Source organism: Coloeus monedula (assembly GCF_965178545.1).
Source record: "Coloeus monedula genome assembly, chromosome: Z".
NCBI lineage: Eukaryota > Metazoa > Chordata > Aves > Passeriformes > Corvidae > Coloeus > Coloeus monedula.
The window spans coordinates 48,043,077-48,055,701 of NC_138822.1; the positions used below are offsets into that span (position 1 = coordinate 48,043,077).

Here is a 12,625-nt window from a genome sequence, read left to right on the forward strand (position 1 = left end):
GTGCTGATTCTCATGGACTCCCCAGGAACAAAGGAAAACAAAATGGTGGAGAAGGCCCTCCCCCAAGATGGCACCTCCAATAATAACTGCACGGTCTGAGAGACAAAGGCAAAATGGCAAGCAAGCCCCCCTCTCCTGACCACACGGGGGGAGAGAGAACAAAAAGAGAAAAACAACATAGCAACCGAACTGCTGTGATTGCAAAAACTCCCCTTTCCCTCAAACAACAGCAGGGAACAAAGACAAATAAAAAGAATCCTGGAATCCAAAACCTGTCAATTGCTTCCCCTGTGCTGTTTGCTTCACACAACCTCACAGGGTCTCTCTCTCTCCCAGCAGTGGCAGCTCTGTCAGCAATGGTGGCTGGAGAATTCTTGTGCCTGGAGAACTCGGAACTGGAGAATTTGGGAACTAGAGAACTCAGGAACTAGAGAACTCGGGAGCTGGGGCAGTGGTGAACCTCTGTTCATCTGGTGGTGGCAGTTCCTGCTGCAGACAGGTATTGAGAAATACATTCTGAAACAGTTGTCAATTGTGAAATGCAGCTTCTCAGGTTAGATAGATATAGAATACAATATACTTTTTTTTTGGTGGGGGAGGGTTACCCAGGACACCTATGTATTCTGTCTCCCATCCCACTGGGGCACTTGTCTATGTAACCACCCAGTTTCAGGTCATCTGAAACTTGGCAAAAGTGCTTTCCATCCCATCATCAAGGCCATATGTGAAAGCACTGAATATGCGTGGGGCCCTCTGTCAAATCCTGGGAGAGCCAGATCTGGGCAGGTTGCCAATCTGATTAAAAGCTCTTGAACACCATGCTCTGAATGTAGCCTGTTTAGCTTGTTTCCTATCAATTTCACAACCATCCAATCAATCTGTATCTTGCAAGTTTTCCCAGGAGAAGGCAGTAGGAAACTGTGTTAAGTGCTTTGCTGAAGTTCTTGAAGGAAACATCCCCTGCTCTCCCTGTGTTAAGAGAAGTGATCAGGTTAGTCTGGCATGACTTGATTTTGTTAAACCCATACTGGCTTTTCCCCATTGCTTTTTTATGTTTTCTAGTAACTTATAGGAGGACTTGTTTCATTACTTTCCCAAGTATTGAAGTAAGGTTACCGAGCCTGTCACTTCCTGGTCCTCTTTTGAGTCCTTTTTGTTGATGTATGTGACACTTGCCTTCTTCCAGTCATGAGGGACACCCCTTGATCTTCACAGCTTACCAAATCTTACAGGAAGTGGCCTTGAAACAGTGCTAGCCACTTTCTTTGACACCTTGTGGTAGATTCTGAGTCCATAGATTTATTTGGGTTGTGTCCTCAAAAGAGATCACAGCTCTGTCCATCATCCACCACCAGTGTGTCAATGTATGCATCATAGCCTTTTGTTTATGTGATGTGAAGTCCAACAGCATTGGCAAACACAGAGGCAAAGAAGATAATGACAATCTCTCTCTTGTAAGCAGTATTATTGAAGTTTCCCTGCCTTTTTAGTAATGGCCCTATACCTTCCCTCTTTTACATAAACTGCAAATCCACCTCCTATTTCTTTCCTATTTACTGAAGGTGTTTGTAGCCATTCCAGTTGTGACCTTTCCTACCAAGTTTCTATGATTTCTATGGTATTCATAACTCATGGGTTTAGTATGAAGTTTAATATTCTTCCTGTTTGTTGTCCAGATGATATGCACTGTTATACACACATTTAAGGTAGCTGGACTTAGGTTTCTTGCCTTTGGAAAAAGTTAGGCAGTACTCTTCACTATTCTGGTAGTGTTTATCTACCCTGTTGCTTATGAATACACAAATGTTACAGCTTTGGTCCCTACCCAACAAGTTCATTAATTAGAGAAAAAATACTTTAGAAAATTTTTGTGTATAATATCTTTTCTGACAACTGCAATTTCTGTCAACAAAACCCCCCTCACTCTTTTCTCATGTACATGGCAGTCTAAATCTTTGCTTAGAACCCTATGTATTATGGGTTGAACTTAACCCATACTCTTTGCATTCAACCGAGGTGAAGTTCCATGCTTTGCAATGGTAAGTCTTCACAAAGTGAATAATGTGAATTGAATACAAGTATTGTGGTGTTTATATGATCTTAAGTATTAGCAAGCCAAAGGAAGAATCAATATGTTATGTAAACTGTGTATACAGATTTAAGCCCTTGTTTTGCAGACATTTATGTAGGATTTACCGATAAACAAATTAGACATCAATCATATTTAAATAAATGAAAATCCTTAATCTCCATATTGAATGTAAACCAGATAATTTCACTTTTTCATATAGGGTAATGACCCTCTACACCCTCTAAATATTCCAAACTTTAAGTAATTAATATCAGGTGCCAATTTTTTAAGGGATAATCTTTGCAGCATTGAAGTATTTGCCTTTTTCATAATTATAGTGTCTGACGTTCTTGTCATGGTTTTAATTAACATCTAAAAAAATACTGGTGGCCTTTAAATTAATTGCTCCTCCTTTCCACATCTTTTCTTCCCCCACTGATGCATACTTTTTATTTGTGACATTCATTTCAGAAATATGTTTTGAAGATTTTTTGCCTGTTTCCCACATCAAACAGTTAAAATGAAAATGACTTTTTTTGACAAAACCACACTTTTTAAAAGAATGTGTTTTCTAGGTCATAACTAAGATCATAAAAACAATAAAGTACAGTGTATATTATAAATGTTTAAGGCTCAAATTCAAGTGAACACTTGAGAAACAAATAAAATACTATACGGTTGTTTTTAAGATCTGTATTTCTTCTGGTTTTTTTCTCTGTTTACACATCAAAGAAAAATTTAAAATAATTCAAGACAATTGACTCTTGTCATGAGTTGGTTATACTTTTGCATTTTATTTCAGAGAAGGAGCTCCCAACAGGGACTTAAAACCAAAGGAATAGTCTGAAGAGTGTCATGGCAGAATTCGGTTAATATAGGCACAAACAGATTGCACTGCATGCAAGTATACTCACCTATTTATTAGTCATGGCTGCTTTTTCTGTGTGCCGGCACATCATCTTGGTAGCACGCTAGATGATTCACATGTAACAATATAGAAATGTCAGCTTCCTTCAATTCTTGTGGATATCTGGATGTCTTCTCAAATGAAGCTGAATTGAGTTGAAGCATTGTGAAATTATTGTTTTTAACACTAGTAGTAAAAAAAAAAAAACAGGAAAAAGGCAAAACAACCCTGCATCAGACTGACCATGAGCTGCTATTGATTATCCAAGTGGTTTCTTGTTATTGAAACCTCAGTTGCTTAGTCACTTTAAACTGTCCATTTTTGCCAGACTCTCTTTCTAACTTATGCGAATGTTGCAAGGCTATACCAACTTCAAATGAGCTTGAAACAAATTACAATTGTTATTCCCTACCAGTTAAGACAACTACAGTGAAGAGTTGAAAGAAATACAGAAAAAAAAAAAAAAAGCATTTATATGAAATGAGAATTGTCTTGATAAAGAGGAAGCCTAAATGCCTTCTGATGTCCAGAAGGTGTTGCAGGAATTTATCTGGACATTTGAATTCTGTCCATTGATTATCTTGAAACATTTTCATTGACTGACAAAAGCTGCATGTGAGCAGTAGGCAAGCTTTCTGTCCAAGCATAGCAACAGATTGTGTAAACAAAAGCATAAAACTCTACTATTCCATTTATGTAACCTTAACATTTTATCTCCTAGAAGACATTTAAAAGTAGATGAACAGTGTGTGCAAAAGACTGTTTTGGAATGCAAAGGCAGCTGTCTTGAGGGGATCACACTACTCTTTATTCCTTAACATACAGGGTATTGGTAAGGAGGTCTTAATACTAAAGTGACAGGTCTAGACATAGCAAGAAGAAAGGTTTGTGCTTGCTATTCTAGATTATGATAAAATGCAAACTGGTATGCCCAAATTGATGCACCTTAACTCTTACCTAGGTTCTTCTTCTGGTGCAGTATACAGCTGAATCAGCTTGTTGGTTTTAAAGCTGATAAAAAAATTATGCTCTTACTTCTGTTTTTCCCTTACCCGACACCTTCACTGCCTGCCACATCAGGGAGTGTATTAGTTTCTTTTAGTCAGACAAGCAACAGTGTTGTTTAAGGGAACTCATATAAAGAACTTTACGGGAGATAGGGCAGTAGAGGGGCATCAATGCTTCAAGAGCAAAGGAGCAGCAAGCCTCTAAGTCAATCCCTTCTTTTCCCAAGAGCAGTTTTTACTTTGCTCACATCAGTGATCTGTTTTGCAATTCAGCCTCAAGAGAGGAATAGACAAAACTAAAGGAAGATGTGTTAGTATTGGAAATGGACGGCTCGGTTTAGAATTCTCCGAGGACAGCTTTGCTGTTGAGTAAAGGTATATGAGACTTGCAATCAGCTTAGATATTCCAACTAAAAAGGTGTTAGGGTGAAAATACTGATGAGAAAGCAGTTGGCCTTCTTTTTGAGATCTTCAGGAGTTGAAGAGTTCTTTGCAGTAGCTCGTTTCAAATCTTTTGGTGTAAGCTGTGTATGTTTGCTGCTAAAACCTGAAAAAAAAGAAAGAGAGAAATATCAGAGTATAGAGAAGTTACTGGACATGAAGGGGGGGGTGTGTTTGTAGTTTTCTACTATGGCTCAAGCCATTTGCTACAGATAAATGCTTAAAAGCAATGGAAGTTGTGACCAAAACCTCTTTTACTCAGACTCATACCAGTCTGAGAAAAGAACATCAACAGATTAACTAACTGGGAATTAATGTATCAATTCCCATAGTAATTACAACTTGAAAAGCTAAAAGCCAGTGGGAAAATCTAATTGAAAAACTAACAATAGACAAGGAACATCTACAGCTTCACTACCTTTTCTAGATCTGAAAGTTAGGTGTAAGACTTTGAGCCAGCTACAGGTGATAAAATTAAGTGCACCAAGGACACCATAGGGAAGTATCATGATTGCTTTATGTAAGAAAAAAAATAATTTTTCTTTTTTCCACACTTTACTCCCTGAAATTTAAAAATAAGAATGTGTTTTGTTAAATGTTCTGAAACACAGATTCTTTTAATCTGTTTCTTGATGCACTAAAAGTCCTTTTAGAACACAAAATAACAATTATCAGTTAGGTTTTAGTTTTCTTTTAAAATGAGAAGTGTGTTGGTTCATTACTATTGAAATTGTTAGTGAGAATATAATGATATGGTAAATCAAAAGATATTCTCAGACAGCTGGAAAAAGAGCCAATTATTCACATTTCTTTTGATATTTTCAAAATTGTCATTCTTGCATTTGAAGTAATTTTAAAGTAAAATAATTTTGAACAACAATTCCTTTAAAGTACTACATTTCAAAGATTAATTTTTTTAGAAATTTATTTTGTAGATTTTAACATTTTTTTCCTTTTGTAATAACACTTTTTTAATATAATGACATGTGAAAACTTTGTCAGTCAAGAAAATAATTTAAAACTTGTCCCTAATTTATGGATTTTGTCTTCTTCATTCAGTTTTGCTACTGCACTTGCAGAACCAAAAAAGGTTGTCCTCAGGGACAGATTTTACAGCAACTTTTGGGTTAATGTTTTATTTCTTTTTTTTTCTCAATTGCCACTCATAGATATTTTATATTTCTGAATCTTGTGTCAAAGCCTAATATTGCAATAAAAACCTTGCAAATTTCTTCCTATATGATCTTTTCTTACCAATAATCTGTTTTTCCTATCACCATAACAGTCTTAAGAATTAGCACAGAGGGCTATGTTTTTTTCTGAGCATATAATGCGAAAAGCATTTTTGCTAGGCAGACTGACAACCTCTCAAGTAAATTATTCACAAAAGCAATGACCTCAATCTCTTAAAATTCAGTCTATTAAAATTCAACAAAAACATTTAACATATTTTGATCATAAACAGTAGTGATGTGTGGGTCTTACCTTTGCTCAGTCTTCCTCTTTTTCAAGATAGTCTCTTTTTGCTGCTGTTCTAGTTTTTAAACTTAAGGTCTTGAGAATTCATGAATAAAGTAGTTGCAAGATTTTTCACCTATGGCAAGATAACTTTGTAAAACTTTCTGCCTTTGATATCCACTCTAATGCCTCCATCAGTGCAACTTGAGAGCATCTGAAAGAAAAGGAAGGCCTTTTCTGGTCAGGAGCAAACCACAATATCAGCCTGTGTTCTTGGAGAACTAGAAAGGAAGGAAGGAAGGAAGGAAGGAAGGAATAAGATAAATCACTATGTTACCATATTCTCTGAAAGAGATATTGCTGTATCTTTTACATGGTTAAGCAGAGACTCAGGAAAAGCATTGAACTGATCTGTGGTACAGAGCCAATAGATTTAGTATTATTTTAATGGTCATTCAGTGTATCAGTTCCTCTGTCTTTAAAGCTTCTTTGTATCCTGAATAAGTATGCAATTAAAGCAAAAAAAATAAAACAAACCCCGAAACAGGGATCAGTGTGGACAGTCTATCCTTAAACTGTGAAACTTAATTGTAGGAGAAAGATCTGTTTGAAAGCATGAAATTAGCCCACAGATTACATCTTGTTCTTTTCATTTGTGTCTCCTTGTGAAGATGATTTTTCCCTTACAGTGATGTGTCTTCTAAGAAGGCATCAGTGGCTTGTTGGTATGACCCAAGATATATACAGAAGCACATCAGAACTATAGATTCCTAAAGGGGAAGGAGTCATAGAATGAGAAGAGTTTAGGTTAGAAAAGACTTTTAAACAACATCTAGTCCAAATACCCTGCTGTGGGAAGGGACATTTTCAACTAGATCAGGTTGTTCAGAGCCGTGTTCAACCTGACCTTGAGTGTTTACAGGGATGGGGAGAGTTTACTGCCTGGCCTGAGAAACTGGTTCCAGAGCTTCAATAATGCCATCTTTTTTTTTTTTTTTTCCTTGTATTTAGTCTGAATATACTTTCTTTTAATTTAAAACCATTGACCTTTGTCCTATCACAGTAGCCCCTACTAAAAGGTCTGTGGTCATTTTTCTTATAAGCCCCATTAAATATTGAAAGACTACAAGGAGGTCTCCCTGGAGCCTTCTCTTCTCCAGACTGAACAACCAGCTCTCTCTGCCATTCCTCATAGGAGACACATTCCTCTAATATTTTTTTGGCTCTCCTCTGGACCAGCTCAAACAGGAGTATGTCTTTCCTGTGCTAAGGACCCCAGACCTGGACAGAGAACTGCAGGTGGGGTCTCCTGAGAGCAAGTGAGGGAGAGTCACCTCCCTTGAGCTACTCAGTGACACTTCCATAGAAGGTGTAAAATCTGAGAAACCTTGTATGAAATGATAAATAAAATTGTTGGGGGTAAAGGAACAGAGAGGTTCTTGAATTTACTTACAGACACAGAGTTTAGGTTTTCTTCCATGTTGGACAAAAGAACTTTATAAACATTGGTTCTCATTATAGGTTCAAACTGAAAGCTTACAACCATGGTAATGAAAGCATGCATGTTTTCTAAAGATGTTTTGTTGAAAATTAAGAGCTGCCTAAATAGTGTGTTTTATTCTAGTAGGTGGCTTTACCTATCACTATTACTAGCAAAATGAAAACAAGAGCTAGTTCATAGTCCCATTAAATCTGTTTAACAATGTCAGTACTTTCTCCCCTTACAATAGAAATTGATTAAAAATAACTCAAAGGAACAAAACCAAGCAAAATAAAAATCCTTGATAATAATAAATTTAATGAACAAAACTCAAACGCAGCATCCACAACAACAAAAAAAAATCTAAGACCAACCAAATCAACCAAACAAAAAAAACCCTCACAAAAAAAACCCCCAAACAAACAAATAAATAAATAAATTAGATTTTACAAGAGCTAAAGGATGTCTCAAGCATGTGCACTGGGCAGAAGGAGAAAATACCAGTAGAAGAAAACTGAGTCAGGATACTCTTGAGAAAACTCAAGTTGGTATGACCAGATGATACAAATTTGGAGGAGTGGGGTTCTGAGTGTGCTGACTGAAATAATTCTGAAAGTAGATAACATACCAACTACATATCCCCTTCTCCCTTTCATCATGGAAGGCGTCACAGCCTCCTCCTCTGAAGGCCTATACTATGCCAAGTACACCAGTGTCCCTGTGGGAGCCGTCTGGGACCCAGCCATGCTGCACTGACAGCTGGCCAGAACCATGACAGCAGTTGGACTTGGATTTGCAACTGGTGCATTTGCAGGTCATTATGCTTTCCACCTTTGGAAAACATTGGAGAAGGTGATTACAGAGACAGTAAAGAGGATTTTGACCTCTAGTCTTTCACTGTACTATAAAGGAGGATTTGAACAGAAAATGACTGGGTAAGAAGCTAGTGTTAGTTTAAGTCCATGTACTGGCAAGGCCAAAATCAGAACAGGCCACAGAAAAATAATTTTGAATCATCCCTATAAAGGAAGATCACCTTACTTAGCAACAAAAGCAAATGAAGCAAAAGACTATTGGAATCCAGTGACAAAAACTGAAATCCAAAGCTTTGGCTCATAGGAGATCAGCAGATACATTATGCAGCATCTTTCACATTTTCTTCTGTACAGTTCTTAGCACAATACTATTATTCTTATGTATTAAATACTAGTATTCTTATGTATTATAGCAATTAAAAATTTGGGATATTTAAAATCAAAGTAAAACCTTTACAGTATAAAAGTTTGTGTAGTCATCCTTCTGCTAGGAGGAGCTGAAGCTGATGATCCTTATGGGTACCTTCCAACTTGAGAAATTCTGTGATTCTATGATACATGCAATAGTTAACATATATGTACCAAGTGCAGAACACGTTTGTACAACCTAATTGACTTCTGTGGAGATTTGGATGCAATTTATTTTGACTTTAGCACACCATCTCTCACAGCACCTTATTATTCAAGAACAGACATCATCCCCAGTGGAATGGTCTGCTAGATTAGTGAAAAATTTGGTGAGTTGTAAGTCTCAGGAGGTAAATTTTAAGTGACTGTTTTAAGTGACTGTAGCTGAAGGCTGGTTACAATTGTAAAACTGACAGCAACTGAACAGACACAGACCAAGCATCGATGATGCAAGGAGGTTTATTGAAAAGAGGCACAGATACTTATATTGTTTAGGCTTCTGCATAACAATTTCTGTTTGTTCTGTCTACGTGCTAGCTAATGCATAGCAAGCTATAATGTTACTTTTTCTTTTGCGCACTCATCTTGCTGCAGGATGTTCTGCATTCTTCAACAGGATGTTCTGTTCTGTGCAAAGGGAAGTGATTTCTGTAATTCCTTCTTTCTGCATCTTTCTCATAGCTCCTGCTGTACCATTTTTAACGTCAGCCACACTGTCTATGTCTAACCCATTCTGTTCTGCAACATAAAACCTTAGAGTTCTGTCTGACGTATTTATGACTGACTCACAGGAGGAGTTGTAACAAACCCTTTTCAAGCATGCAAATGACACCAAACTGAGATTCAACAAATCTAAAAGGCAGAGCTACTGCCAAGGGACGAGGACAGATCACCAAGAAGCTCACTGAATTTAATAAAGACAAATGCAAAGTCTTGTGTGTGGGACAGGCCAATCCCATCCAATGGTGTAGACTGAGAACTGGCTAGCTAGGAAGCAGCTCTGCTTTAGATGACCTGGTGAACCTGGTGGACTTTTCTTTATTCAACACTCGTTAGTGTTATGCGGAATACAATGGGATTTCTTCCCCCATCCCACATATAAGAAAGACACAGACAAGCTGGGTTAAGTTCAGTGAAGAGCAACAAATTTGTCTAAGCTTTTATTATGTGCCCTCTGGACAGAACCTGAGGGGAATGGACTTGTGAATGTCCCACTGAAGGAAATGCTTATAGGCACCTAAAAGCTGTCTTCCTATGCTTATGATGAGGTTACTAAGAAGCAGGGGATCATTTTTTGCTGAGATATAAAATGAATGCCTATGGTCATAAATTGAAACAAAAGAGTTTCCAACTAGATGTAACAGGGAAAAAATCACTGTAATGATAATCAAGCTTTGGAAGATATTGCCTGGATACCAGCCTGGTTCACATACTTATTTTATGCAAACAAATTCTATTTAAAAGAGTTTTGGTGTCCACTTGGAATATAATTAAGACTAATTACTGAACCAGATGGCTTTTTAATGGCCTAAATAAGAAACTCATTTCAGAATTGAACCTTTCCCTGAATGAATTGGTATGTATTCCAGAAGTATAGATGCATTCCTGATTTGATTGGGGAAGAAGCTAAGTCATACTGATGTGAATATGTCATTTTAAATGCAAGTATCTATTAAGTAGGGAGTAATGAGCACCAATGCCATAAATTCTTGGTTTGGAATTGTTGGAACAAGGATAAATTATTCTTATTAATCTGCCTTGCTCTGGTGCTGTTTGGCTTTTGCACTCTTCTTTATCAGCCTCAGGTAACAGCTGCCCTCATGAGACCTGTCTCCTAGTCTTCAGGTAAAAGAGACGTAAAAGACTGGATTGGAAAGGCAGCAATTTTTGGCCTGAAAAGAATGTGATTGAAACTGCCTCACCACAAGTTATGCTGATGGTTTGAAACTCTTACTATCTCATTAATGGTAAAAGTGAAATAATGTAGCTACTCACTTGATTTTTGCTTTGATTTGGAAACTGTAGCAGTTCTTCCTCTTCTGTCCTTTATCTGCTTTCTTTCTAAAGAAGCTACACAGCTTACTTGATTTATTCACTTTGAATGCAGTTTTGTTTAAGGTGCACAACATGTGATTGCAGTCTTACTTCATGAAGACATGTAAAATCAAATTTTAAATTGTAAGCACAGAGGGAAACAGTAAATAAGTCTGTTTGATGCACTTGTTAAGGTAGCAGCTGGTTCAAAATCTCTTTTATATCAGCCTTTGAGATTGCTTTCAGAGATAAAGACAGAATGATGTCTTTCTGTGGAAAAGTTTTTTCAAGCTATGGTTTATAGCAGTTAAAAATTGTCTGAGATACTTTGAAGGGACTAAAGAAAAACGAGAAAGAATGGATTTTACTCTTATTAATTTGTTGCTATATTATTTACATCAGAAATAACAGTTGCTTTAGATATGTTCTAATATGTGTAGGAAAATCCTTGATATTAAAAAGTAAATTTGCCATTTAATTATTTAATACATCTAAAAAATTAGACCTAGCCAAATCCCAAATCATAGGGAGTTTCTCTGAGAAAGTGCAACACGTTCTTTTCTTGTCCTCTCACTCTGTTTGGTAAAACTGTGCTTCTACCCAGGGTCCTGTTTGTCATCCTTGCATTTGGTTTACACAGCAAAGCTTTGGTAGCAGGGAGACTACAGGGGTGGATTCTTGAGAAGATACCAGAAGCTGCACCCACGTCTGACACAGCCAGTACCTGCCAACTACAAGACAGACCCACTGCCGGCCAAAACTGAGCCATCAGTGGCCGTGGTAGCACCTCTGTGACAATATTTTTAAGAAGCGGGGAGAAGAGGAGGAGTAGAGAAAGGGGAGGAGGGAGAGGGGAAGGAGAGAGGAGGCGGAGGGGAGGGGGACCTTTCAACCTTTTGAAAAATTCTGGAATAAAATCAAAGTCATGTATGTTTTGCCACAAGATCAGAAATTAACCAGTTTGTTGTGCAAGTTACTGGAGGGGTTTTCAGCCGCTGGGAGCTGGCAGAAGGGGGTTTTACCCCTCGCGTGCCAACACAAAGAAGCCCGGAGGTCAACGCTGAAACCCCTCTGGAAGGCGGCACTCAGTGCCCAATACACAATGAAAAAGGGGTAGAGCTCCTCACCCTAAAGGGGCTGTACCTTCCTGTCACTGTTAAGCAGGCACACAGACAAAGGCAAAGAAGTAAAGAGAGGGCACTCTCCGTATGTGTTCCACGCAGGTTTATTCCCATGGAAAGACAGGGACGAAGAGGCCAATTGGTGGGAGGGTCCAGGGATCTTATCCTGGGTACAGAATAGGTGGGGAAAGGGATCTCAGCCAATGGGATAGAAACAAGCAGGTGGGATTGACAGGAAGGTAACCAATGGGAACAACACATAGGAGGGACTCAGGGAAGGATCCAATGGGGGACGTCGAGGAACAAAGAACTTTCTAGAACTAATACATATTAAAGAAGGAAAATGAATATACATAACTTCATACATAAAACAAGAGAGACAAAATATTGACCAATCAGGGGAAAACATGCAAAAGGCAAAACAAGGGAATCATGGGTTCTCACCATGACTGAAAGTTACATGCTAAACTTGGGTTGCTAACCACCACAGCTGGTTGTGTTGAGTTCTTCTCAGGAGGAAGAGTAGGTGGAGCTACCTGCACTCCCACAAGTTACCTTCAAGTAAAGTGAGTTCAATTAAATTTCCTTTTTATAATAATAGGAACATCATATTACAAAAGGATTTAAAAAACACTAATTTACTCACCCTGATATTATTTTCTGACAAATTTCAACATTTCCAACTACAGAAGTTAGACTTGGAGGTTTTTTTTCAAATGTGCTCATAGCATGTTTATTATATATCTATTTCCTCTTAATTGAAGAAATTATTGCCAAATTCACTAATTAACTTTTATTATGTAATTTTGGTAGAGGAGAGAGGTGATCAGTACATATCTATTTAGGTCATTCCAAAAAGCACTATTTCCAGCAAAGATCTGTA

General features: G+C 37.7%; 1 pseudogene across 1 annotated transcript; it reads left to right on the plus strand.

The window, feature by feature from the left end:
• The first annotated feature begins 8,021 nt into the window (after nucleotides 1-8,021).
• On the plus strand, nucleotides 8,022-8,461 carry LOC309584819 (dnaJ homolog subfamily C member 15-like; annotated as a pseudogene). Its single transcript has one exon. The product of its transcript is annotated as a dnaJ homolog subfamily C member 15-like (transcript).
• Nucleotides 8,462-12,625: the final 4,164 nt, after the last annotated feature.